Raw genomic sequence first — 26,860 nt, forward strand, 5'->3', positions numbered from 1 at the left:
CTATTCCAAACTTTAAAAAGGGAAGCGTAATGCTGGTGGTCAACAAAAGAGGTTTGAAGACGCTCTCAAGGTAAATCTAAAATAATGTACAGTGGTACCCTGCTTCTTGAACAGCTTAGATATCGAACAAAACGTCTCCCAAATGCCGCAAACCCAGAAGTAGGTGTTCTGGTTTGCGAATGTTTTTCAGAAGATGAATGTCTCACACGGCTTCCGCTTGAAGCTCCTGCAGCAAATCGGAAGCCATGCCTTGGTTTTTGAATGGTTTTGGGACCTCGAGTTAATTCATTCTGGAGGTCCATTCTTAACCTGAAACTGTTCTTAAGCTGAGGTACCACTTTAGCTAATGGGGCCTCCCACTGCTGCTGTGCCGCTGCCACATTATTTCTGTTCTCATCCTGAAGCAAAGTTCTTAACCCGAGGTACTATTTCTGGGTTAGCGGAGTCTGTAACCTGAAGCATCTGTAACCTGAGGTACCACTGTAGTATAAACACCAACAACTGGGAAACACTGGCCTGCGAGTGCTCCAATTAGAGAACAGCCTTTACCAAAAGTGTAATGGGCTTCAAAGATGCTTGAACTCAGGACAAAAGGGAGAAACATGCTAAGAGGAAGGCACGTTTGGCAAACCCTCACTGTGATTGACTCCTGCCTGGAAACCTATGTCCCCACTGTGGAAGGATGTGTGGATCCAGAATTGGCCTCAACAGTCACTTACGGACTCACTGTTAAAACTGTGTTCATGAAAGACAATATTACTCAGCTATGAGTGATTGCCAAAGAAGAAAGAATGTCCATGTTATGTAGTGTAGTTTCACCCTGGGCCAACAGGGGGATACTGTATATAGTTTTCACTCAGGTCTGTAGATAGTTTTCACTCAGGTCCGCGGCCGTTATTTTAGGCGGGAACTCTGGGCTGTTGTTGTTACAATGTTGACAGCCGGCTGCCTATAAAAGCAGGCCGGCTGAGCTGTTTGCAGTTAGTTCTATTCCAGCTTACAAAATAAAGAGCTACTTGAAGAAATCGCTGTGCCGGCTGCTATGTCAACCCACTACTTAATACTGGCGACGAGGATGGGATGGATGGACATCAGAGCACAGCCAGATGCGGCCAGCCTCTGAACTGAGCTGAATCACAGAGCGAAATCACTGAGCGAAATCGCTGGGCAGAACCAATTCAGAGCTGACTGTTCTGGCTAGAGCACTGTGTTCCATCCATCGCCCTTCACGCCGGCATCGGAATCATGGCTTCACTTGTGCCTCTACGGCCGTTTGCGCCAGCCTCTGAATCATGGGACTCCTACCTCGCTCGGTTTGACTGCTACCTCCAAGCCAACGAGCTGACAGCAGTATCAATGGATCGGAAGCGGGGCCTATTCCTCAGCCTCTGTGGGCCTGAGGTGTTTGAGACGGCCCGAGCATTGGTTGCGCCTGAAGCAGTCCAGGCAACACCATGGGACACGATCCAAGATAAGCTCCGCAACCACTACGCACCAAAGCCGTCCAAGATTGCTGCCCGCCATGCGTTCTACCACCGGAACCAGGCAGAGGGGGAGTCAATCAACAACTACACCACCGCCCTGCGCCAGGCTGCAATGCACTGTGAGTTCCGAGACTTAGACGATGCCCTGATGGATCGAATCGTCTGCGGGGTCCGGGACATCCATCTGCAACGGCGTCTCCTAGCCAAGCCAGACCTCACGCTACAGAAAGCCATTGAGGAGGCTGTGGCCTCAGAAGCTGCTGAACGCTCCGCCCAGGAGATCCGCAAGTCCAGCAGCCCGCGTCTTGCTAGGGAGCCAGTTCCGGTGCATCATGAAGAGGCCAGCAGTGATGAGGCATCCTCCAGTGAAGACGATGACGTGCACCAGACAAAGCGGGAGCGCAGGAAGTTCCAACAGAAGTCCAAGGGCCAACCGGAATGTGCCGGCTGCGGAGGCAACCATTCCCATGCCAAGTGTCGATTCAGAGACGCCATCTGTAGGAAGTGTTCCAGAAGGGGCCACATCGCTAAGGTCTGCCGATCGGCTCCGTCTGACACCCCCCCTTCATCGACTCGCAAGTCCAAGTCTTCACTCCAGTCTGCCAAGGAAAGTTGTTTCGCTCTCACCAACTGCCGCTGCCCGTCTGGAACCACGATTGGCCAAACCGACTCGCCTACGCGACGCAAGCTGAACGTCACAGTGCTCATTGAAGGAGCCCCATGTGACATGGAGATCGACACCGGGTCTGCCCTGTCCATCGTGTCATGGAGCACCATCAAAAGACTGGTACCCAGAGTGTCCAAAAGGCAACTTGACTCTCACCGTGTACACCTGAGAGACTACCAGGGAAACGACATTCCCGTGGTAGGCGTTGGCCGGTTCCGGATCGCCTTCAAGGATTTTTCGGGCCTGCTCCGGTTGGTGGTGGTCGAAGGTCAGCGGCCAAGCCTCCTAGGGCTAGACTGGTTTGATGCCCTCGGCCTGGAAGTCACCGGCATCAACTGCATCTCTAACGCAGAGACTGAGGGTCTGGTCAAAGACTTTGCCGAGGTTTTTGACGGCACCTTGGGGCAATATACAGGTACGCCCATCTCCTTTAGCCTTGATCCACAAGTCGCCCCCATCAAGCTAAAGCCACGCCGGGTTCCCTTTGCTCTCAAGGCTAAGGTGGACGAACAACTGGACAAACTGATTGCCCAAGGAGTTTTGGAGCCGGTTGACCACGCCAAGTGGGAAACCCCCATCGTCACGCCTGTCAAGCCAGATGGGTCGGTGAGAATCTGCGCTGACTACAAGTGCACGATCAACAAGGCACTTCAGCAGCACGCTTATCCGGTTCCTGTTGTCCAACACCTACTGCATTCCCTGGGTGAGGGTAAGGTCTTTGCTAAGCTGGACCTTGCCCAAGCATATCAACAACTGCCAGTCGATGATGCCACTGCTGAAGCCCAGACGATCGTCACCCACTGGGGGGCATTCCGTTGCCGCCGGTTGCAGTTCGGGGTGAGTGTGGCTCCTGGCATCTTCCAAAGCCTTATGGAGCGTCTCCTGCAAGGGCTTCCGGGCGTGGTACCATATTTTGATGACGTCTTGGTGTCTGCAGACTCACACCAGCAGCTGTTCGAGCGCCTCCGTGCCGTGCTGACCGGGTTCCAAGAGTCCGGGCTCAAGGTAAAGAGGGAGAAGTGCCAGATCGCCGTTCCACAGGTAGAGTTCCTGGGCTATCTTATCGATGCCTCCGGCCTTCACCCAACCACATCCAAGATCCGCACTATCCAGCAGGCCCCCACCCCAAAGAACAAAACGGAGTTGCAGGCATTCCTGGGGCTGCTGAACTTTTATAACATGTTCCTGCCCCACAAAGCCACAGTGGCTGATCCTCTTCACTGACTCCTTAGCACTAAGACGCCTTGGGCCTGGGGTCATCGGGAGACGGCGGCCTTCAACGCGGTCAAGGCTCTCCTTTCTTCGGACAGTGTGCTGGTACAGTACAGTGAATCCAGGCCGCTGGTCCTTGCCTGCGACGCCTCACCTTTTGGCATCGGTGCTGTCCTTAGTCACCGTTTTCCAGATGGAAGAGAAGCACCGCTCGCCTACTTTTTCCAGGACACTATCTCCGACGGAATGGAATTACAGCCAGCTCGACAAGGAGGCATTGGCACTTGTGGCAGGAGTGAAGAGGTTCCATGAATACCTCTATGGCAGGACTTTTGACCTCATCACTGACCACAAGCCACTCCTGGGCCTCCTCGCCGGTGATCGTCCAACTCCACCGGTCCTCTCGCCACGCATGCTGCGATGGACTGTTTTCCTGGCTGCCTACCACTACCGGCTCATCCATCGCCCGGGGAAATCGATGGGCCATGCCGACGCCCTCAGCCGTTGCCCTCTTCCAGCATTTGTGGAAGACCCGGCTCCAGCTTCATCGCTCCTTCTGATTGAGGATCTTCCGGCAGCGCCTGTATCGGCTGCCACTGTGGCCTCCGCGTCTGCCCAGGATCGCACCATCAGCCGGGTGCTCAACTGGGTGTGGAGGGGGTGGCCACAAGGGCCTTTTGCATCGGAGTTCCAGCCCTTCGCAACCAGACAACATGAACTCTCAGCTCATCGCGGCTGTCTGCTGTGGGGAGACCGCGTCGTGATTCCCCAGGGACTCTGTCAGCGCGTCCTGGAGGCTCTGCACATTGGCCACCCGGGAATTGTCAAAATGAAGGCGTTGGCTCGGGGTTACGTCTGGTGGCCTAATATGGACGATGCCATCACTGCCTGGGTGTCCGCCTGTCAAGCGTGCCAAGAGTCGAGGCCTGCACCACCGGCAGCTAAGGGACACACCTGGGAGACGCCAAAGACACCCTGGTCGAGGGTGCACATCGATCTGGCTGGCCCCTTTCACGGCCGGACCTTTATGGTAGTGGTGGACGCCTATTCCAAATGGCTGGAGGTCGCCCTGATGCCCTCCACCACTACCGAAGCTGTCATCCGGGTGCTGCGAGGCCTGTTTGCAACGCATGGGTGTCCTGATGTCCTTGTCTCTGACAACGGACCGCATTTCACGTCAGGCACGTTTGAGCGGTATCTTTTGGGACTGGGCATCCGCCATGCCCTAACGGCACCCTTTCATCCATCCAGCAACGGGCAAGCGGAAAGAATGGTGCGCTCGGCAAAAGAGGCACTGGCGCGCCTTGACCGGGGAGACTGGCATGAGCGGGTCGCCGAATACTTGTTCGTGCAACACATCACCCCTCATGCGGCCACAGGGAGGAGTCCTGCTGAACTGCTTATGGGCCGCCGCCTCAGGTCACCGCTCGACCAGCTACACCCGGACTTTGCCGTGGCTGAACCCCCAGGCTGTGCCAACGCGCCACGGTCATTTGTCCCAGGAAACCAGGTCTTTGCCCGGAACTATGTGGGGGACATTCCTTGGGTGCCAGCCACAGTAGTGGGAGTCACTGGACCTCGCTCGTACCAGGTGGCACTCGAAGATGGACGCTTGTGGCGACGGCACATAGACCAGCTTAGGCGCAGGGTTGGGGACTTGGACACTACCGAGGTGCCCCCAACTGCGCTTGCGGCTCCAGAAGAGACACGTAGAGATGGCGAGGCCCCACCTACACCTCCCTTGCAAACTGCCAGCTTGGAGCCAAACCAAGCCGCTTCAGAACAGACTCAGACCACTCCACTTGCGGAGGCTCCACCCACAGCAGTGGATCCAGGGGAGTTGGTTCCAACGCCACCTAGGGTCGCACCACAGCCTCAGCGAGAACTGTGTGGCCCTCCGGACTTGGCTACCAGTCCCCGGCGGTCTGGCAGAGTTTCCAAGCGCCCAACTTATTTAAAGGACTATGTTGTTGGACATGTATCACTGTTGGTCTAAGTATGGGAAATGTAACCGATATGCTTTTGTGCCTAATTGAACCATTAGGCGTAGTGCTGTATATAAGGAAACCATTACGATTGTAACTAACGCCTTATCTCGGTGGGGAGGGGTGTTATGTAGTGTAGTTTCACCCTGGGCCAACAGGGGGATACTGTATATAGTTTTCACTCAGGTCTGTAGATAGTTTTCACTCAGGTCCGCGGCCGTTATTTTAGGCGGGAATTCTGGGCTGTTGTTGTTACAATGTTGACAGCCGGCTGCCTATAAAAGCAGGCCGGCTGAGCTGTTTGCAGTTAGTTCTGTTCCAGCTTACAAAATAAAGAGCTACTTGAAGAAATCGCTGTGCTGGCTGCTATGTCAACCCACTACTTAATAGTCCACAATGAGTTATTTAATTCATTGCATTGACAAGTAATCAGACACTGAATTTATGCCTCTGTTTTAAGTTATCCCAGTCACAAAATTTGGATTTTCAGAACCATAGCTGTCAACCTTCAATTTTTTTGCAGGAAATTCCCTTATTCCAGTGCTGTTTCCCGCTGTTTCCCGCTGTTATCCCGGATTGTTAGATATCCCGTAGACTGTCCCCGGGACAGGTGAGGCTGCTGATCCCTTATTTTCGAGGCTGCTGATCCCTTATTTTCAAATCTGAAAGTTGACAGCTATGTTCAGAACTGAAAGTGGGGGTTATGGAAAGAAAAATATATTAGCTTAGTCTTTACCTTCACTATCAGATTTGCATAGCAGGGTGGGAAAAAATGAATGGTATGAGACTGAGTTGAGAATGGGACTGGAGAAGAGCAGAGCAAGATTCCACTATGCTTGTTTTGCATGCATTCAAGCTCTAATTTAATTAGGTGTACTTTTTGCATTTTATTTCCTTCTGACCACGTTGCTTATACCCCCAAAATGCATATATATCTGGATATGTGTATTTGCGTGCAACTGAGGATAAGACCTGAAGAAGTGCCACAATATGTGTGCTAGTCTTTCAGATGCTATGAGGTTCTTTGTTCTTCGTGTTGCATTGCAAACTAACAGTGGTATTTACCCCTCTGGAAGATACATAAGGCAGAAGCGTGAGAAGGGGTGAAAGACTACTGCCTCCATAGACCGTAAGGAAAGGTGGGGATAAGAGGTGTGTGTGGGAGGGAAGGAAAGTAAAAGAAGGATACTGATCAATAAACAGGAACGTAGCAAAAGGTTGGTTATAAAGTAGCAAATGATGGTCAAAGAGGAAATATGGCCACATACAGGAGTGAACAGCATGTAAACTGTATATTTGCAACAATGTGGTTGATTTTATTGTTTTGTTCACCTGCACTCCCGCCTGCATCGCAGAATTGTATATGAACAAAAACAGTTACTTTGAAACTGACTAGGAAATGGACCCCAATGGCATTTTTGCACAGGTCAGTGACAAGCTCACGTGATTTAAACAACTGCCTTTATCTCGGCAGCACATTAAGGCTGCCATCCTATACCCAGTTATCTGGAAGCAAGCCTGACTGAACTCAGTGTAACTTACTTCTGAATGGACAGATAGAGGGTTGTACTGTAATTGTGCATTGATTGCCCAAATGAGCAATGCAGCCATTAGATATGCTGGTAGAGTCAGTTATTCAAAGGTTGGTGTAGCTTTAAAAATGTGCCTGGTGTTTGAATTGTTCAATGTTATGCTGGTTTCAGAGGTAACCCCCCTCCTTTAAAAATAAAATTAAAAAATGCTGTGTTTCACTTCTGAAAGACTGCAGTCTGATCTTATGAAGATTTACTCAGAAGGAAAATAAGCAAATTTAATGGAATGTGTTGGGACAACCCCTCACCCCTTTCCTTGGTTATATAATTATAGCTGAGAAGTAAAGACCAATTGAGTTATGTCCTTTAAAAACGCACTGATAGTTGACACTCTCCACTGCATAATTTTGTACCCGAAGTCAACTTTGGAGGTAATTACAAAATATGAAAATATGCAAGAAATTGTTATTCATCCATGGCAAATTGAAGAATGGCTACAGGTAACTCTTTTTCTGGGGGGACGCAGGGGTACGCCTACCCCTAAATGTTTTGTGAATCTTTGTACTTTTGCCCATTTCCTGTACAGTGGTACCTCGGGTTAAGTACTTACCGGTAATTCATTCCGGAGGTCCGTTCTTAACCTGAAGCACCACTTTAGCTAATGGGGCCTTCTGCTGCCGCTGGAGCACGATTTCTGTTCTCATCCTGAAGCAAAGTTCTTAACTTGAAGCACTATTTCCGGGTTAGCAGAGTCTGTAACCTGAGGTACCACTATATTTATTTCCCCCAATTTGAACTATAAAATGGTGATTTCCTTGAGTCAAAATGAAAGTTCCCCAAAACATCTTTTTAGGGGGAAAAGCACTGATGATGGTGATGATGATGATGATAATAATAATAATAATGACAACAACAACAACAATGATAACAATGATAATGATAATAATACCAACCACCTTGCCTGCCCCCCCATCAAATGCCTCTCTCTCCTTCCTCACCCCCTCCCCTTATGGCTGAGCAAGCAATTCTGCAGATGCACGACCTTCCCCCTTCTTGCTTAACTTTTCTCCGCCGTGAGGCGTGTGTGTGAGACAGAGGGGGGGTGGGAAGGACGGGGCTGAGGGAAGAAGAGAGCTCCCCCCCCTTTTTCCTTTCCTTCCTTCCTTCCCTCCCTCTCCTCTTCCCCCCTCCCTCCCTCCTTCCCCACAATGCCCTGCGAGGACGTTGACAAGTGGATCCAAGATGGCGTAGAAAAGCAATGACAGGTAAGCCGGGACTTCCCCGTTCCCTCTCGGGGAGGGCGAAGGGCGAGGAGGGGGGCGTGGGCCGACCGAGGGGCTCGGCGGGGCCCCGGGGCTCGGGGCGGGGTCCTCCGGGGTCGGGTGGGGGGCTGGAGCGAGGAGGCCGGAGGCCGAGCGGGGCCGGCGGGAGAGAGAGGGCCCTGGGGGCGCGGAGGGGCCTGCGGGAGCCCAGCAGCTCCGGGGCTGTTTCCCCCTCGGGGGTCCCGGTTGCCTCAGGGCGGGGGGGGGGGAGGGGCGAGGCGGGCCGCGGGTTCGAGCCCCGGCCGCTCCGGGGGAAGCGGGACCTTCGAGCTGAGGAAACCAGAGCCACACACCGATGGGTGGGGTGCGTGTTGGCGGGCGGGCGCGTGTTTTGGCGGATATTTTTCTTTTCCAAACAGTTAAAAGCGGGGCATTTCAGGCCGGCGAACGTGGAAGCTTTTATTTAAAGGGCGGGGGGAGTTTTTTAAAAAATCAAAACACAAAAAAACCCCACACGCAACTCTTCAGGTTCGCGGGGACCCAAGGGCTCAACTAGACGGGCCAAGAAAAAGCGGTTTATATGCGCGATATAATAACCTCGCGGCGCCAGGTGGCGCTGCCGAGCGACGTCGTCCTCCGCCCGTTTTCCCTGTTTAAATGGACGGCGCTCCAAAGTGCGGGGTGGGGGGTCTGGATCCAGCCCGGGTCTTTGTGGAGCTGAGCAGGGAGGACAAGGACTCCAGGATTTGAACGGGAGGCTTCCCCTCCTATCGACACCCGCCCCCCAACTCTCCGCCCCTCCATGATCGAAGTTGGAAATAAATACTAGATTAAAAGAAAGAAAGAAAAAAGAAACGCACGAGAGGTTGAAGGGGGTTGCTGTTTCGGAGATGGTTGGGACGGGCAATGGTGAAATCGGAGATTGAGGTGGCAGGGAAATCGGTTCTTTTGTAAGCAGGCAAAAGGTTGGTGCCTGGAAAAGTAAATGGCGTGGCAAGCCAGCGCAGGCCGTGCTTAGATCAATGGCGTGGGGAGTAAGGGAAAGTTGTGACCTTGCACCCTTTCCTAAGTTAAAATGTCGATGGAAGCAAGTGAGATTTTCAAATGGAAAAAAAGTTCTATGTCACAGAGGCTTGCTTTTCTTTGGTGGTTCAAATACTATTACTGTACTTTTTAGCATTTTGATACACCTTAAACTAAGGCAAGGTACTTTTTTTTTTTTAACACCCCTTCCCTTTGCAACTAGACTTGCTTGCACAAAAGTTGATGGCCAGTATTAATTGTCCTGGTTGTACTTGGAATAGGCCCATTGAAATCAAGGGAGTTTTAAGTAAATTAAGTCAGTTATTTTAAAGAGTCTGCTCTGAGTATGATGAACATAGGATGTTGCCCAGGAGAAATAAGCTTTGTGAAATACAATGTTAAAAAACAACAACCTTGATTGTAACTTCCTGGGTTGGGATAGCTTATGGAAAGGAATTTTCTTTCCAGTGGAAGCTATATTTTGGGCTCAAGGCCTGCCAGGATTTACTACATAGTTTAGCCACCAGAAATAACAGAATGCTGTTCAGGCTTGGAACTCAAAACAACTTCACAGTTATGTGTGACTGAAATTAAGGATATGTTGGTGAAATAGATTAAGCAAGGAGGGAATATGCTTGTGAGTGTAGTGCAAACTGGAAAAAAGGCTGTTTGAGTAACTTGGCTGAAGCCACACCTGAGAAACAGCCTAAAAAGTAAGAATTACTATTTCAGTACAGTATTAAAAGTAACTTTGACTGAATATTAGAGTGATAATATTTGCAGGGTCAAATATGCTGTGATCACAAATGCTGTGAATGAGGCTCTTCACTTTATAAAGGGTGCAATTCAGCACACACTTTCAATGAAGTAAGTCCCTTTGAATTCAGTGATCATCTTAGTAGAAAGGTATAAAATTTGAATGTCCATGTAGTTTGTGGAAATAGACCTTTTAATTTGAGGAGAAGCCCAAAACCATAGCAGTTATTTTGTGTATATTTTTTTCTACGATTATTCATTTAGTAAAAGTGCAGCTTATTTATTTCACAAAATTTATTCGCTGCATTACTGTTAAGAAACAAACCTCAAAGCAGTTTACAAATTTTGAGATGTGGTTGTGTAGCAGCTGGCTATTGTAAGATACATACAACAACATTTTCTCACTCCCAGGGTCCAGAATCTTGTATTGTAAATGGTAAACATAATTTCTAGTGGTTAAATGATATTTTTTAAAAAAAGTTAAGCACTTTTAGAGCAAAGACTGAAAATGTTTTTGTAACTTTTTATATTGTATTTGCTTAGATAGGTAATTAGTTCTTTTTAGAAAACCTATGTCAGCAAACAACAGTTTCAACAGTTCCCAGACTTAAAGCTAAGGAGCCTACTAATGGAATTCCTTTGATGTCTTTGGAGTCACGTGATGGTCCCACCCACCCGTAGTTGTTTCTGCTGTTATGCCATAATGCCTTCATGGTTGTTGCTGATACCCTCTGTTGCTGATCTTCCTTGTAATCCTCCCACTTTTGAGAATTATTGTACTACGGCTAACTTAAGTATAATGAAATCTATGGGCTGAAGGACTTTAATCTTAGCAGAGCTGGTTATGTAAGCAACGCCTTATTTGCAGCGAACTTTCATGTGGATCTGGTTTAGGCTTATAGAAAATATTCACAGTGCACCAAATGCATAGTGGTGAACGAGTGAGGAAGTTGATGGCTGCTGTAACAACATTTATATGCTACTTTCCCACCACTCACTGGCCCTCAAAGTGGCTTGCAGTTGATAATTTAGTGTTCTGTTGGAAGCGGCTGCCCAGAGTGGCTGGGGAAACCCAGCCAGATGGGCGGGGTATAAATAATAATTTATGATAATGATGGATAACATACAAAAAATTCTGGTGACAGCCCCCACCATCATCCATGCATTTGCTAGGTCAGCCTTCACCAATCCCATTAGCTCCACCCAGCACTATGCCCATCTGTGTTATGGGTATAGTGGTGCTGATCTCCCTTGTGAATTCATTGAGATAATGTCTGTGAAGAGTGCTTCGTAAATGCTAAATATTATTAATATTTTATTATCTTTTTTCCAGTGTAAGAAAGTACCCCATCTGTGCCATAGATATAGGACCATCAGGCAGATCTCCCTTTGGCTGCTTTGTAGCAACAGAGTAGATGTCTGAATGCAGCTCAAGAAAGAATGAATGAAAAGGAAAAGAACTCAAAAGAAGAGATGCAGGCCTCAAACTGGTGTTTGGTAGGATCCTTTTTTAATTTGGCAGAGTAAAACCTATAAATTTTCTCAAGTATTTCAATTTGTAAACTTCCATGGGGAGAATAACCAGATACATTTTTTCCTGATGGAAGAATCCCTTGAGAGTAAGGTACCTAAGGCTGCAATATACTAAACGGAGTAACGCTATAATACGAAACTTACTTACTTCATTGAAATCAGTGGCACTTGAATCTGAGTAGGTATTCATAGCATTGTGCTGTAAGCCTCATTGAGCACAATTGTACTTCTGAATAAACAGATACAGGGTTGCACTGTAAGGAAATAATCTTTGTAAGAATATAATATCTTATCTCGTTACCCTGAAGAAGATTTCTGATCACCTTTGGGCAGACGGTGGTTTGACTCTGCTGCAATACAATTTTTCTACCAAGCACCAATTTGAGGCTTGTGTCATTTTTTGAATATAGTTCAAGACAACTCTTTTTATTTACACACACATCTATTCTACAACTTAGTGTATAGCATAATGGGTGGAATTAATTTTTGAACTAAGTATTAGTTGGAAGGGACTTCAAAGTTCAACTAGTCCAACCCGCTGCTGATGCAGGAAACCTATCCCTGATAAGGGTTTTTAAACAGAGGCTGGATGTCCATCTAATGATGAAGAAGCCACCATCTTCTGAGGCAGTCTGTTCTGTTGTCAAACAGCTAGCAGCATCAGGAACTTTTAACGCTTAGTACAAATAAATTTTCTTTGTCATTTGAACCCATTGGTTTGGGGCCTACCCCTCGCAGATGTTGTTGTTCACCCTGCAAGACAGGGAAGTGTTATCTTCACTTTTATAAACACAACACAAAATATTGTACAGGTGCTCCCATTTAGAGTTTATGTTTAACCTTCGCTACACATTCACATTGACTATTTGTATACCACAATCATAGGCTAGTTGGTGTGCTGCTCAGTGGCAAAATATACGTGTTGCAGAGGCTTTATTTGGATCTTCTGTTAATAATCTTGTGAATCACACTTGCTCTATTTCATTCATGCAATTTTTAAACCACCTAATGTAATAAAAATATTTAACTGCTTTATATAAGCACAGTAAAAATACAGTGGTACCTTGGATTAAGTACTTAATTCATTCTGGGGGTCTGTTCTTAACCTGAAACTGTTCTTAACTTGAAGCACCACTTCACCTAATGGGGCCTCCTGCTGTCGCCGTGCCACCAGAGCAAGATTTCTGTTCTCATCCTAAAGCAAAGTTCTTAACCCAAGGTACTATTTCTGGGTTAGCGGAGTCTGTAACCTGAAGCGTGTTTAACCTGAAGCTTATGTAACCCGAGGTACCACTGTACAATAGTACAGTGAAATCCTGGTTCTCAAGCATAATCCGTTCGACTCCCACAATGTTAAAAAACCAAGGCGCAGTGGCTTCCAACAAATGTTCGAAAACTGGAACACTTCTGGGTTTTCGGCGTTCAGGAGCCGATTTGTTTGTCAACTAAGCCATTCGAGAACCAAGGTTCCACTGTATTCAATAAACCTACCTACAAGCGGGAAAGAAAAAACCCAAAACTATATACCACGGATAAAACTGAGCAGTACATAGAACAGAGAATTAAAATACAAGTCAGAGTCCATGAAAGCTTGTGTAAACATGGAAATGTTTAAGAGGCATTTGAAGGTTATTATTGCCTCTGCATCATATATTACAGTGATGGAGGGCATTCCAGAGAATGGGTGCTACATAACCAAGAAGGTAGTCTTCCACCTTGTCACTATGTGACGCAGGTGGCGCTGTGATCTAAACCACCGAGCCTCTTGGGCTTGCTGACCAGAAGGTCGGCAGTTTGAATCCGTGCGACGGGGTGAGCTCCCGTTCCTCTGTCCCAGCTTCTGCCAAACTAGCAGTTTGAAAGCATGCCAGTGCAAGTAGATAAATAGGTACCTCTGCGATGGGAAGGTAAACGGCGTTTCCGTGTGCTCTGGTTTCCATCATGGTATTCCGTTATTCCAGAAGCATTTTAATCATGTTTGTCACATGACTTGGAAAGCTGACTGTGGACAAACGCCGACTCCCTTGGCCTGGAGATGAGCACCATACCCATAGTCACTTTTGACTGGACTTAAATGTCCAGGGGTCCTTTACCTTTACCTATTCTATTGGTCAGGGAATAACTAACAGGGACTTCTCAGGAGGTCATAAAGATTGACTAGGGGTGGTATTCTGCTAGGTATTTTGGTCCAAAGTCGTTTAGGGTTAGATGGCTCAGTATCTAGAGCCATCTCTGTATGGATCCTATTCATATTGTCTTGTTTGCAGTGATTTATAAGCCTACACGGAAGCCTTTTTTGGCTGGATGGTGGGATGAAAAAAATCTTATGTGGTGTGATGTAGCAGTCCTCTGCCTATGCTAGGTATAGTGCCTATACTTTACTGCCATGGCTGCATGCTTCATGGTAGTTACACCATCCACCACATGCTAGTGGAAACACAGCCCCCATCTTCCAGAAAAGGTAGGTGTATAGTTGCACCTCCATTGCATTTTCTCTTTCAACGGCTAGGAAAGGAAGGAGAAAATGCACAGCTAGTCAAAATCAGTGTTGTACTCTTAGAAAGCTCTTTGAGCAAAAAAGTAAACTGGTATTCACAATTTACTTAGGATCTACATTTGATTCCTGAGCATGGTTTGGCCTATTTTTTTAAATAAAAAAAAGAGACTTTATTGCTCATCCACATAGGTGCTCCTGCTCATTCACATTGTGCTAAACCATGACTTTGTGTAATGTTTTAATATGGCTGATAGCCCAGATTCCACTAACCTGGTGCACTAGCAGAAGCCAGTGCAAGAACTCCTGTTAGGGCAACAGGATTTCCCATCACTCCTCACCTTGCGTGCCCCTGTGCCTTCCCCAAATTTAGTCTAGAGGGTCAGGAGAACTCCTAGAACAGCATGCTGAGAAAGGAGATAGAGGTTATTCCATTGAGCAAGCAGAAACGCTTGCATTTAGAAAAGGATCACCTTAGTGCGATGTTTAATTCCTCCCAACGTGTGGTGAACTTGACTGGCCAAGTCTTGTCTAGATTTTTTTTTTAAAATGCTTTAAATAGCTTGCAATGTTATCTCAGAAAGGGTAGAAGTATTTTGGGCATTAATCTTTAGTTTTAAATTTTTAAAACAAATGTTACTGGTTCACGCATCTGATCTTTTTTTAAAAAATTGCAGCATATCAAACAGAGTTAAAATAGACCTGCTACTGCTTTACATTGGGTTTCGCATTGAGCTCAGTTATATTTGTATTCCAAACTATTTATACTATTCATATCTATCTAGGAATTAAACAGGTTCAGCATCTCAAAGTGGATGGCGATAAAGTCACATCCTAATATACTCTGACACTTCTTTGCTATTCTGGAAATGTGATAATGAAAGCACCCTGCATTTTCATTGTGGTTCTGGCTTCATTTGAGCCATTGCAGCCACTTCAGGGATTCCATACACAAAACACATGGTGTTCATAGCTTTTCCTCCCTCTGCCCTATTTCCCCCCCTTCATGACACATTGCTCACTCACCTTTCACAGTGTATTTTGCTGGTGATAGACACAAAACAAGGCCTTGTTTCATCCATTGGTAATTCCAATTGTTACTGCTGTCTTAAACCTTTTCACAAAAAAGCAAGTTCCAATGCATGTCAAAGTGCAAGTAGACAAATAGGTACCACTCCAGCAGGAAGGTAAATGGCGTTTCTGTGCGCTGCTCTGGTTCGCCAGAAGCGGCTTAGTCATACGGGCCACATAACCTGGAAGCTGTACGCTGGCTCCCTCGGCCAATAAAGTGAGATGAGCGCCACAACCCCAGAGTCGTCTGTGACTGTACCTAATGGTCAGGGGTCCCTGTATCTTTACCTTTATGTAGCCCATGCCAAGCAGATGTCTGGTAACTACTGGTAGGGACTAGTTCATATATTTTTTTTGGGGGGGGGGAAAGAAGGCACGTTGTGCACACTCTGTACAATTGCTCAAAGTTGACAGATAAATGAAGATGACACATGCTCTCTCTGTTTACGTGTGTGTGAGAAAGTGAGTGCCACAGAAATATGCATATCCTTTCATCATGCCTACACACAGAGACATATCAGCATGTTTCAGATATATTAGCATGTTTCAGTATGTGTGTACTTACAGTATTTGAAGTCAGCAGTGGGGCATTGAAATAAAGAAGCTTGCCCACATTTCTGCTAATTCATTAGAAATTCACTTTGTCTGTTGCCCTCATCGGGAAGTTGGACTTGTAGAAGCTTGCCGAGATGAAGATTCACACAACTGAGTATTATTATTATTACATTTATATAGGCATGGATGCTCAGAACTACAAGTGGAAGGAACTTTGTGGAAGATGCCACTAACCACTTTTGTCCTTTCCCAGCAGCCACTGCACTGCATCCCATGCTATTCAAAGGGGCTACTGACCCTCTGGATAATTTATTCAAGGAGTGCAGGGAGCTGAAAATTTATTTTGCAAGCTCTCTTCTACTCAAGTTTCTTGGAATCCAAAATCATAAACTTTTTTACTTAAAAATAATGAAAGCACTTAAAAAAAAAAGAGAACAGTGTTTAAAAACAAACCATGCAGGAGAAGCTTTAGTGAATCAATGGGTTGTATGCAAAGTTGTCCACAAACAAGCAGAATGGACTTCAGTGCATACAGGTGGATTTCCTCTTCCCTGCAGCTCCTGTGCATGCCATCAGAATCTGCTCCCAGTGGTGGAGCATGTTCCCATGGAGCCTGGGGCAGGGCACGGAGGGTGAAGGAGCCAGCTGCACATGGCCAGCCCTCGCTGTTGGAATACTTGCCACAACAGCTATGTACCCATCTCATGCGCCCTCCCCAAACGGCTTTGCAAGGAGTGTTTCCATGGCGGGGCTCAGAGGGCGAACAAAGCCTGCTGCTCCAGACTGTCGCTTCGGTGGTGAGGGCTTGCCTAGTGCAGCGGGCCCCGTTCACCCTCTGTGCCCCGCCATGGAAGCGCTCCTTGCAAAGCCGCTCGGGGAAGGCGTGTGAGAAGGGCACAACAGTTATGCGCCCTTTGATCCCAGCCTCACCTTTGCAAGGCTGAGGCCCTTCTCATGCTCCCCTCCCTGTGTGCTTTTTCCCAGCCTCACAAAGCCACGCAGGGCTGACTTGGAGGGCGGTGTGAGCAGCATGCACCCAACCCAAAATTCACCTGGGGCAATTGCCCTGGCTGCTTCCCCCCCATGCTACACCCCTGTCTGCTTCAGAGGATTTGGGAACTCATAAGACCAGATTTGGGGCTGTAGTGGGGAGGAGAAGAAAGTAAAGTCTTATTGCATGAGCAAAAGTCTGCTCATGCAACAATTTATTGACTTTCTGCTATGGAATCTTTATTTTTTCCTAGAGAATGTAACATAAGAATATAAGAAGAGTTTGCCGGGTCGGGCCAATGGTCCATTTAGTCCAGGATCCTGTTCTCATAGTCTCCAACTAGATACCTATGAGAAGCATGCAAGCAAGACCCGAACACAAAAGCACTCTTCATTGCAGCAACTAGTCTTGAGAACCACACTGTCTGTAACTGTGGAAGGCAGAACATAGACACCCAGGCTAGAAGGCATTGATATTCTTATCCTCCACGAATTTTTCCAGTCCTTTTTTTAAAGCCGTTCAAGTTGGTGGCCATCCCAGCCTCATGTGGGAGCGAATCCCATAGTTTAGCTTGCTTCTGCCAGTGGGAGATCTATAAGCAGAACTCCATTCATGGGAATCTCTGGATATAAATCAATGTATTTAGAATTGTAAAGTCAGAGTAAGTTTGAGATCAAGGGAGCATTAACGGTTACACGCAGGGGGTAGGTTGTTAATCTGTCAGTCTCGCTACCTGCAAAAGGAATAGACATTGCTGTGTTAAAACTGAAGTCCTTTGCTGAGTCGTAAAATAGGTCTGTCTTTTAAAGTGATCTAAGTTAGCTTTGCAAGTCCTACTGTGATTTTTTTTATGATACAGTCTCCAGAAATACATCTGGTATTCAGAACAGACTGAATTAGCTGAATGTTGTGTAATTCTTTGGGTTTGCAATGCCTGGGGACTATGTCTCGTGATCTTGCCTGTTTATAAAGGGACCATACTTCCAAGAGATTTAGTGGGTAAACAGTGAAAGGATAAGGGAAGCAGGATAGTTGATCTGCATGCTTGTATATGTTCAAATTGCCAGAAGTATTAAGCAAATTTCATATTCTCTAATTTGGAGGAACATACTCCAGATTTCTAGTTACGTATATGGGTGGTATTCAACTAAGTTTTACTTAGAGCACACCTGTTGAAATTAATGGTTCTAACTTGGTCACATTCATTAATTTCATTTAGCCTACTCTGAGCAGGACATGTGTAGCCTGTGTGGGAGCAAAGGATACAAACAAGATAGCTATCCACATATTGTTGACAAACTTTCTTTTTTGGAGATCTGCTTTGGCCTGCTACTGGTGTCCAATTAAACGAGTCTTCTTCAGCTCCCTGTTTGAGTGGTGATTCTGAATCACAGCTAGAATTGTCCTCTGTATTGCTTGCTCTTTCTCTCATTTTGAAAATATGTCTGTCCATATTACTATACTACACAACACTGAAATGTTAAAATCTTTCTTTGATTGTCCTTGAATCTTCCTGCCACACTTGCCATCCTCTTCAGCCACACCAATGTGGTGTGTCACACCCTATATTAAAAGAAAGCTGGTTGCTGCAGAAGATGAGTATATTTGTTTTGTACTTATTAGCTGCTATCTTAACTGAATATAGAAATGTTTGTTCATTGGTTAGTTCAGCAATACAAGGGTTATGAAGATTTCAGAGACAGTGGACAGTTATACAGTCATACCTCGGGTTAAATATGCTTCAGGTTGAGCGTTTTCGGGTTGTGCTCCGCGGAGACCCGGAAGTAACGGAGCACGTTACTTCCAGGTTTCGCCGCTCGTGCATGCGCAGACGCTCAAGCGGCGAATCGCGACCCACGCACACGCAGATGTGGGTTGCGTTTGCTTCAGGATGCAAATGGGGCTCCGGAACGGATCCCGTTCACATCCAAAGGTACCACTGTACTTCTGTTCCTACCCAGCTTCAGAGGAAACATACTGCTGTGCATTTTCAGGTGGCATCTGGGTCCACAACAAAATATTAGAGGGATAAGCTGAATTCCTTTCCAGTTCCTAGTGCACACTGATGTATTGGTGGCTGGGGGAAGTAAACAGGAAGCTTTGGTAAGTAACAGATAGGTGTTGCTAGGTTTGTACTTGTGTTGTGTCACTGATCAATTTGTCAGACAAAGCACTGCTAGTTGGAGTGTGTAATACAGCTTCACTAAATACAGAAGAAGCAGAGTTTCAACTTGGAAACTTTTCAAATTGGCTTCATATAGAATGGGCATAATGTAGAAGTAAATTTGTTAAAGTATACGCAAACTAGACTAGCTGTGAGCAGTATGCCACCGTTTGAGAACGCCTGTTTTGGGAGTAAAAGTCTAGCTCTGTGCTGGATGCTATATTTGCCTCATACTATATTGTAAAAATTCAGACTTGTAATGCTATCATGGAGGTATATCCCTTTGGTGCAAAACTCTATGGTGCAAAACTGTCCAGCTGACCATGTTTAGGTTTAAACACATGTAACTGGAAAAGTGTTCTGATGATTCAGCGGGGTTCGTTTAGATGCAGTGGTGTCCAAACTTTTCCCAAAGAGGGCCAGATCTGATGAAGTGAAGGGCCGTGAGGGCCGACCAAAGAGCCAACCAAAGTTGCTAACCCTTTTTTTTAGGATTGAAGTAGTTGAGGTTTTTTTAGGATTTTACCCCAGGAAATAAACTGCCACAGGGGCTGGATTAAACCGACTGGTGGGCTGCATTAGGCCCCCGAAACGGACTTTGGACATGCCTGGTAGAGGTAGTTGATAAAATGTGACATAATAAATAGGTATTCTCCATCCTACTGATATAAAAAGAAACCTCAGAAGGAACCAGCTTATCTATATAAGTTACAGTTACAGGTAATTTCATAAGTACTACCCAGATGAATCAGTAGTGTTAATATGTTGATAGAGACATGTTTTGTATGCGTTCTGATAGGGCAATGGTTTTCAAAGTGTAGTCTAGGGAGGTCTGAAATCCCTTGGCAGCTTATCAGGGGAAAAGTAATGAAGGTCAATACTTCCAGAGACACAACTTTCTCAGCATTACTATGCAGCTGTAGGGGCATATTCCGTGTTCACGCAGGACAGAAGCAAGGACCAGCAGGCCTGGTGTGTACCATAATGAACACTGCACACTATGATATGCCTCAAAATCCTCAAATAATAGGGATTCCTCGGGAGAAGAGCTAATGTGGAAAGGGTTTTCTGAAGGTAGAATCAAAATCACTGTGCTGGGTGCTCCTTTTAAAAACTGGATTTTGATTCCATTTTGAGTTAGTGGGATTCCCTCCCACAAAACTTTCTAAAGTTTGGGATTTAAATGCAAGAGTAATAATCCATTTTTTTGGGGGGGGCAGTAAATGTCTTCATTATGAAATATGTTTTGTAAGTATGTTTCTAGACTTTGAATCTGGAATGCTTGATGAGGGATTTAAGCTAAACAGCAAAGTGTTGCTTCCCTCCTTTATGCAACATTTACAAACCCAAAGCTGTAGTATTGAATTTTTATAGTATTTCCAAGCAGCTTGACTTAAAACGTTTCTGCAAGTTTGCTTGCAATGAAAATTGAATTATTTTTATAACATTAGAAGTTAATTACGCCTTCAACCCAGAAACTGTAGAAAATAAATAAAAGATGAGAGATGCTTCTAATGTGGGCTCGATTTGTGGGTGTGTTTAATTGTTTGCACTCTACTTTTAGTGGGGGAAGGGATTAGCAGGCTGCTAGCACACTAATAAGAATTAGTCCTTGTGAACAACATACTTCTATAATCCTGCATACACTTCACCACTTAACTGTCTCTGTTTCATGGCCGCTGGCTTTTAGGACGGTATGATCACATCTTATGCGGGGCTTCGGTTCCAAGAGTTCTACGCATGCACAAAAATCTACGTATTGGTTTCTAAAGGATTTTCTTAGAGTGATTTTAATGTGATGCTAGGAATGAGGATTGCAGGATGCCAGTTGATCAGTTTTATGCTCTGACAGTTATGAGTAGTTCATGTTCAGCAAAGTTGACTGTTATAGTTGGGAGTCCTCAGGTGGATGTAATTCATTTAAGTGATGCAGTGCTGACTGAAACATACCGGTACTTACTTGCCTCCATCCCTTTGCACCCCCCCCCCACTCATACACAATTCTGTTGTTGGCTTACTTGGATGAGTTGTCTTAGCCCTTGCTGTGCCCCACAGACACCTGTGTGTGTGTGTGTGATTGCAGCCATAATTCCACTGTAGTTATGGCCCCGATTCTCACTTTAGAGCAAGGATGGGGGAACCTGTTGTCAGATATTGTTGGAATCCACTAGCCCCAACCAGCTTGACGTATGGTCAGGGTTGAGGGGAGTTGTATTTCAACAACAATTGTAGGATCATGAGCTCCCTACTCGTTCAGTGTATTTGGGGGTGTATATCATGTTAGGGAGACTTGGCAAAATGGGCCTTTGCAACTGGGTTCTATAAAAGGAATAGTCCCATACCAGTTGTTCTGATTTATATTTAAATGAGCCAAGCCTCCCGAAACATTCCTCTCATTTTCTATTGCACTATGTGAAGCAGTAATAAAGGGGATAGCTCTTCTGTACGTGCCACTATGTTACACCGAGGACTTTCTCTTTTTGAAGATCAATCTGGGGAAAAGCTGTTCACACTGTGCTGTTCTGTATTGAATCCAATTAAAACCCTTGCCAATCTGCTATTATTGATAAGGAGGCCAATTGAAATCCTGCTTATATCTTCTTCATTGATCAGTGTGTTCAACAGAGGTAAATATAAAGCAAGATATGTTGCTGTGACATTCACCAGTTGGCGAGGATGATGGCAGGAGGGAGCAAGGCTTTCTTCTTGCTGAGCAATTCGGAAGAATATTTTGCCTAATATCTCTCAAACGACATAGCTTACTTTTTTCCAACGAAGTTTCTAGTCTATGAAACCAAATTACTGATCTATTCATTGGGCAATGAGTTGCATTACAAAATAAGTCAGAACTTGAATAAGTAGGCAGGGGTAGCCATTGTGCCACCCAGATGTTGTTGGACTTCAGCTCCCATGAGCCCCAGACAGCATGGCTAATGGTCAGAAATGATGGTAGTCTTAGTCAGTGACATCTGGAGGGCAGCATATTGGCTACATTTGAACTATGACAGCACTAAGCTTGTGGGTGCTTGCTATGTCACCATGCCAGTTTCCAGCAAAAGTATGACAATGCTTGAAAAAAATTCAGCAAGTGCTCTAAGGCTAGAGTAGGGTTGCTAATTGGCCTTACCTATCTCTTTCCAAATTATGTACAAGAAGTAAGCTAAAAGGTAAAGGGCCCCTGGACCATTAAGTCCAGTCAAAGGTGGCTATGGGGTGCGGCACTCATCTCGCTTTTCAGGCCAGTGGAACCAGTGTTTGTCCACAGACAGCTTTCTGGGTCATGTGGCCAGCATGACTAGACTGCTTCTGGTACGGGACACTGTGACAAGTGCCAGAGTGCACGGAAACACCGTTTACCTTCCTGCTGCAGCGGTACCTGTTTTATCTACTTGCACGTGTGCTTTCGAACTGCTAGGTTGGCAGGAGCTGGGACAGAGGAACGGGAGCTCACCACTGTCACGCAGATTTGAACCGCTGACCTTCTGATCAGCTAGCCCAAGAGGCTCAATGGTTTAGACCACAGCACCACCCACTCCCTTGCACAAGAAGTAGATTTACATTGGCTAATTTTGCTTTGCATTTGGAGGAGCAACTCCTTTCAATATTCTCAACTTCCACTTTCATCCTTGCTCAGAGGATGTCATTTGAGATGCAGTTTTAATGTGACCAAGTAAGAAGGAATATTCTTCTTAATGTCTTTGCTAGACTAATAACGGCACAGATCACATGTGACTATAGGACAGGTAAAAGTACGTGATACTGTAGGAGGGAAAAGTTAACTCTTAATACTGTGTTTCCTTAACATTTTGTAGCACTAAATTGAGAACCTTGCCCAGAAGTTCTTACAGGAGTAGTTTCAGCTTAAAGAATCAGCAGCATAGGTTTTATTTGGGACTTTTGTATAATGTATTCAGGCACTATTTTCATTCAAAGTTCTCTGCCCTACCCTTCCTAGCTGCTGTGATTAAATCAAAATATTCTGGGTGGGACGCAAGTCTCAAATGCATGGAGTGTGCAGCTGATAAATTTCCTGGTTTGGACTGTGTATTTGGGGGAAGCTTAGAAAACCACAGGGCTAAAAGCAGATTGTTGAGGATTGTTTAGGATAATATTCAGTAACTGTCCAAGCATTTTCCATATGTCCCTTGTCAAATATTTCTTTCTTGTAAAAATGTAACTTGCTACGGGGCTTGAAGAGAATTGCCTTTGCCTTTTAAATAAATGATAACTACTCTATTGGGACACTAATTGAAATGTCTAAAAGCTGTTATTTTCTTTTTTTATATACTTGGTATAGTAATGTTATTGGTAATACCCATGCAAATGCCCAATTTCCTACTAATTCCAAAGAAAACAGGTTTTTTGTTAGTTTGCTTTACGATTGGCATGTAGTGTACTGCTTTCCTTCACAAGCTGCAATATCAACCATTAGAATGAAAAAAAATCTTTGAGTGCTGTGAAACTGGTCTGTTTTTATTGTTGTTTTGTGTAGCGTGAACCCTGTTGGAATCATTCAGATGTTTTCAGTATATTTTGCAATGTTGGACCCTTTGTATGTGTTTGTATGATTATGGATTAAAGTGCGGTAGGTAAGGAAATGATCACTGATGGCTGTTTTGCAAAAGTAGCATGAACTAATGGCTGGGACGGGGAACTGTAAGTTGTTGGACATCAGTTCACATCATTTCCAGCCAGTATGACCAATGGTTAGGATTCAGGAATGATGGGAGTTGTAGTCTAATAATAGGAGAGCCACATTCTAGTATAAATATTACTAGAAATAGTAGTTCTTGGGATGTTTGAAGAAATTTACAAGACTTAAAACTACCTGTAAGTGCTTCTTAGCCAGTGATAATATGCCTGTAGACTCAGAAAAGCCATACAAAAAATGTTAAAGCTTTCACCACATATTTAACAGTACAGTGGTACTTAATTTGTTCTGGAGATCCGTTCAAGAACCTGAAACTGTTCTTAACCTGAAGCACCACTTTAGCTAATGGGGCCTCCCGCTGCTGCAGCACCACCGGAGCACAATTTCTGTTTTCATCCTGAAGCAAAATTCTTAACCCGAGGTAATATTTCTGGGTTAGCGGAGTTCGTAATCTGAAGCGTATGTAACCTGAAGTGTATGTAACCCGAGGTAACACTGTATTGTGTATTTAAAAGTGCTTCCATTTTTGTTAAGCTCCCCCCCACATCATATGACCCACTAACAGCAGAGCAGTGGGGGTGCAGCTTGCTGAAAGGATTGTTGCCACTGTCACAGTGCAGGTATGAAGCTCAGTAGACTGCATTTACTTTTACAGTTGGCCAGGTTTTGCCATCTTTTGTGGCCAATAACTTAGGAGACTGATGAACTGTTAATAGTTTTCTCAAGCCTGTGGGAGATATGCACATAAGTTAGACATAGTTCTCTATATGCATCTGACCACTTCTTCTGGCTCAGGACACCTCTGATTATTGTCAGAAGTGTGTGAGAACATGCCACTGGCAACTTGCTTTTTGTTGTGTTTTGGTAGTGCGTCTGCCCCCCCCCCCCCGTGACATAATGCATGATGGTGGCAAAAGTCACCTTCATATATACGAAGAAAATCACACTAGTATTGGTCTTGGCATTGACTGACTGGCATGAAATAAAATGTAGGCAAAAATTTTTACCAGTGTAAAATGCAACATAGGCTTTGGCACGGTGCTCCCTTTATGCAGTTTAGCTTCTTATCTCCTTGATTGGATAAAGGGCTTTTAAACACCTCCCCCTGCCGCTGTGTGACTACTGACAGAGTTCATCTCTCATGCATCTTATCTTTGAATCCTCTTTCCTTAAAGCACATGAGCAATGGTTCCTACCAGAACCACAGCTGTTGCTCACACTGGGGATCACACAGTGTGTGTGCTTTATGTGTATTGAAGTATTTTGATTGTTTTTTGGTTCACGGGGAGTGGGGGAAGCTGCTATGGTGTGCAATAAATGGCAGTTCTGGGCCAAAACTTCCCCCCAAAACTTTTTGCTATGTGTGGTGGTGGAGAAATAGATATTACATCAGGAAGGCGAAGGAAACTGCATTCCCTCTTCTGCATTTTTTGGGAGAGCCAACTTTCGGCAAAACAGGAGAAACTGAGTTTTAAGCTGATTTTTATGTTGTATTTTCTGAAGGGGGTTGTAAAAGTTGTGGGCATGTGTGTGACTTTTGCACTCCTCAAAACTCTGGAAGGTGAAAGGGGGGACCCACTGGAAATAAATTGGAAAAGGCCCACTGTGGGAAGGCAGACTCTGCAGAAATTGTGTCCCCTTTCCACAGAATGAAGTCTCCACTGGACCAAAGAGCCTTCCGTCTGTGTGAAGGACACTGTTGGATACATCCCATTGCATTTCTTGCAAATGTTTATTACCTATTGGAGTGCTTGGAAGAGAAGGATGGTAATTTAAGCAGCCAAATAGTTTCTTAGAACTTCTAATTCCCTAACAAGCCATAACTTCTACTATTATTCAGCTATTATTTTCAAGATTTTGGAGTGCGCGCTGTGCTTTTCCAAGGGCTCAACTTTGAAGGCATATTTCTTATTTCAATCAATGGTTTCCTCCCTAACCCTCCATTGTGATACATTTTAAGGGATAGGTTCATGCAGTTCATTCTGAAAACATTGATTGGAAAGACTGATAAGTTTAGGTAGTGATTTATTGCTGTTGTCAGTCAGCCACAGTCATATATACTCTAGTGAAGTTTTTAAATTAAAAATGGGCATGCCCATTATGTTTTCTAAAGTGAATGCAAAAGAACCATAATCACTTGTCTCAAGAAGTATTTAAGATATTTCTGTGGTCCATATGGTGCTCTGACAGTGGAATGCAGCAATTCACTTAAAGAATTAAATCAAGTATTTTGAAAAAGGTCAGAAGGTCAGTAAGGATCAATATATATTTCCTAAGGCTCAGACAGAGCTACTCAATCTTCACCAATATATTTTCAGGATTTCTCTTAGATTGGAAAAAGTGCACAGACAGCACAGAAGTGAGAAGCACTCAGTGTGTTTTTCCTTTCCACAACCAATAACAATCTGTGGGGCCCATAAGAAGCTGCAAGAAGAAAGGGCATCAAGGGTACAGATGCAAAATTAAGCCTTATGAGTGTTTTATACTATATTGGTAAACATGTATTTTTAAAAGACCTGTCAATATATTTCTGCAGTTCATCACACCATTTTCTGTTGAGAAAAGAAAAACCAAATAGGTTTCCTTCCAAACAGCATATTAAACTAATACAAATGGGAAATATAAGATTGTAAAGCTGTTGTATCTCAATTGACACCATACCATAGCAGGAGGACCAGCCAGATTGCAGGGTACATTTATATTTATATTTATCATTTCTGTAGCACTTTAGAGTGCTACACACACTTCAATTTATCATCTAAGTAATTTTTACAACAGCTACATTATTTTTGGTTTTGCTGCTACGATTAGTTTTGTTATTGCCTTTCAAATCCTTGGGAACTACCCCAAGTATATATTGATACAGAAGAGTGGAATATAAATTACAGCATAACTCTGAAGGTTATGCTGCTATTGTAGATCAGGGTCTGAGGCTGAGAGAGAGTGTGTGTGAGAGAATGGGACTTATCTGCAAGTGTGTATAGGACTGCAGCTATGGTCAGGAAACTCATGAGGGCTTCCAGGAAGATGGTTGGGTACAGAAAGTTGCAGATGCAACCATTCCCTCTGGGCTACAGTAGAGGAATCAAATCATGCTGAGAACATGTTAAACTGAAGCAACTCTTCATGTGAATGTATCCCAGCAGCATGTTACCGTACTAAAATGGTTATATATTCTTTGAAAATGGAGTTTTTGAATGCATCAAATCAACCAAATTTGCGGTTTTCCAAATGATAAATGCTCACTTTGGTTCTACTCTGCACATGCTCATTTTTGCATGTTTATTTTTGTCTTATTTCTGAGCCATTTATCCAACCATGAAATTATTTTTTAAAAAACAGATTTTTGTGTGTCCAGAAGAGGGTGATCTTTATACTATCCCAGGAGTTCCCAAACAGTGGTCCATGGACCACTGGTGGTCTGTGAGCTTCATTAAGGTGGTGTGTGGTGTGTCTGTAAAAATACATTTAAAATTGTAC

General features: G+C 44.9%; 1 protein-coding gene across 4 annotated transcripts in view; it reads left to right on the forward strand.

Annotated features, from left to right (window-relative positions):
- The first annotated feature begins 8,051 nt into the window (after positions 1 to 8,051).
- Positions 8,052 to 26,860, forward strand: part of HELZ (helicase with zinc finger) — a 116,880-nt gene continuing 98,071 nt past the window's right edge. For 2 of the 4 annotated variants that reach the window (XM_081899512.1, XM_081899514.1), the window contains exon 1: positions 8,052 to 8,145. The gene's annotated coding sequence lies outside the window, so the exon portion shown is untranslated. Of the gene's footprint in view, positions 8,146 to 11,254; positions 11,419 to 26,860 lie in introns of all 4 variants that reach the window. The other 2 variants (XM_081899513.1, XM_081899515.1) reach the window with 2 other exon arrangements.

This window comes from Podarcis melisellensis (genome assembly GCF_964234715.1).
Source record: "Podarcis melisellensis genome assembly, chromosome: 2".
NCBI lineage: Eukaryota > Metazoa > Chordata > Lepidosauria > Squamata > Lacertidae > Podarcis > Podarcis melisellensis.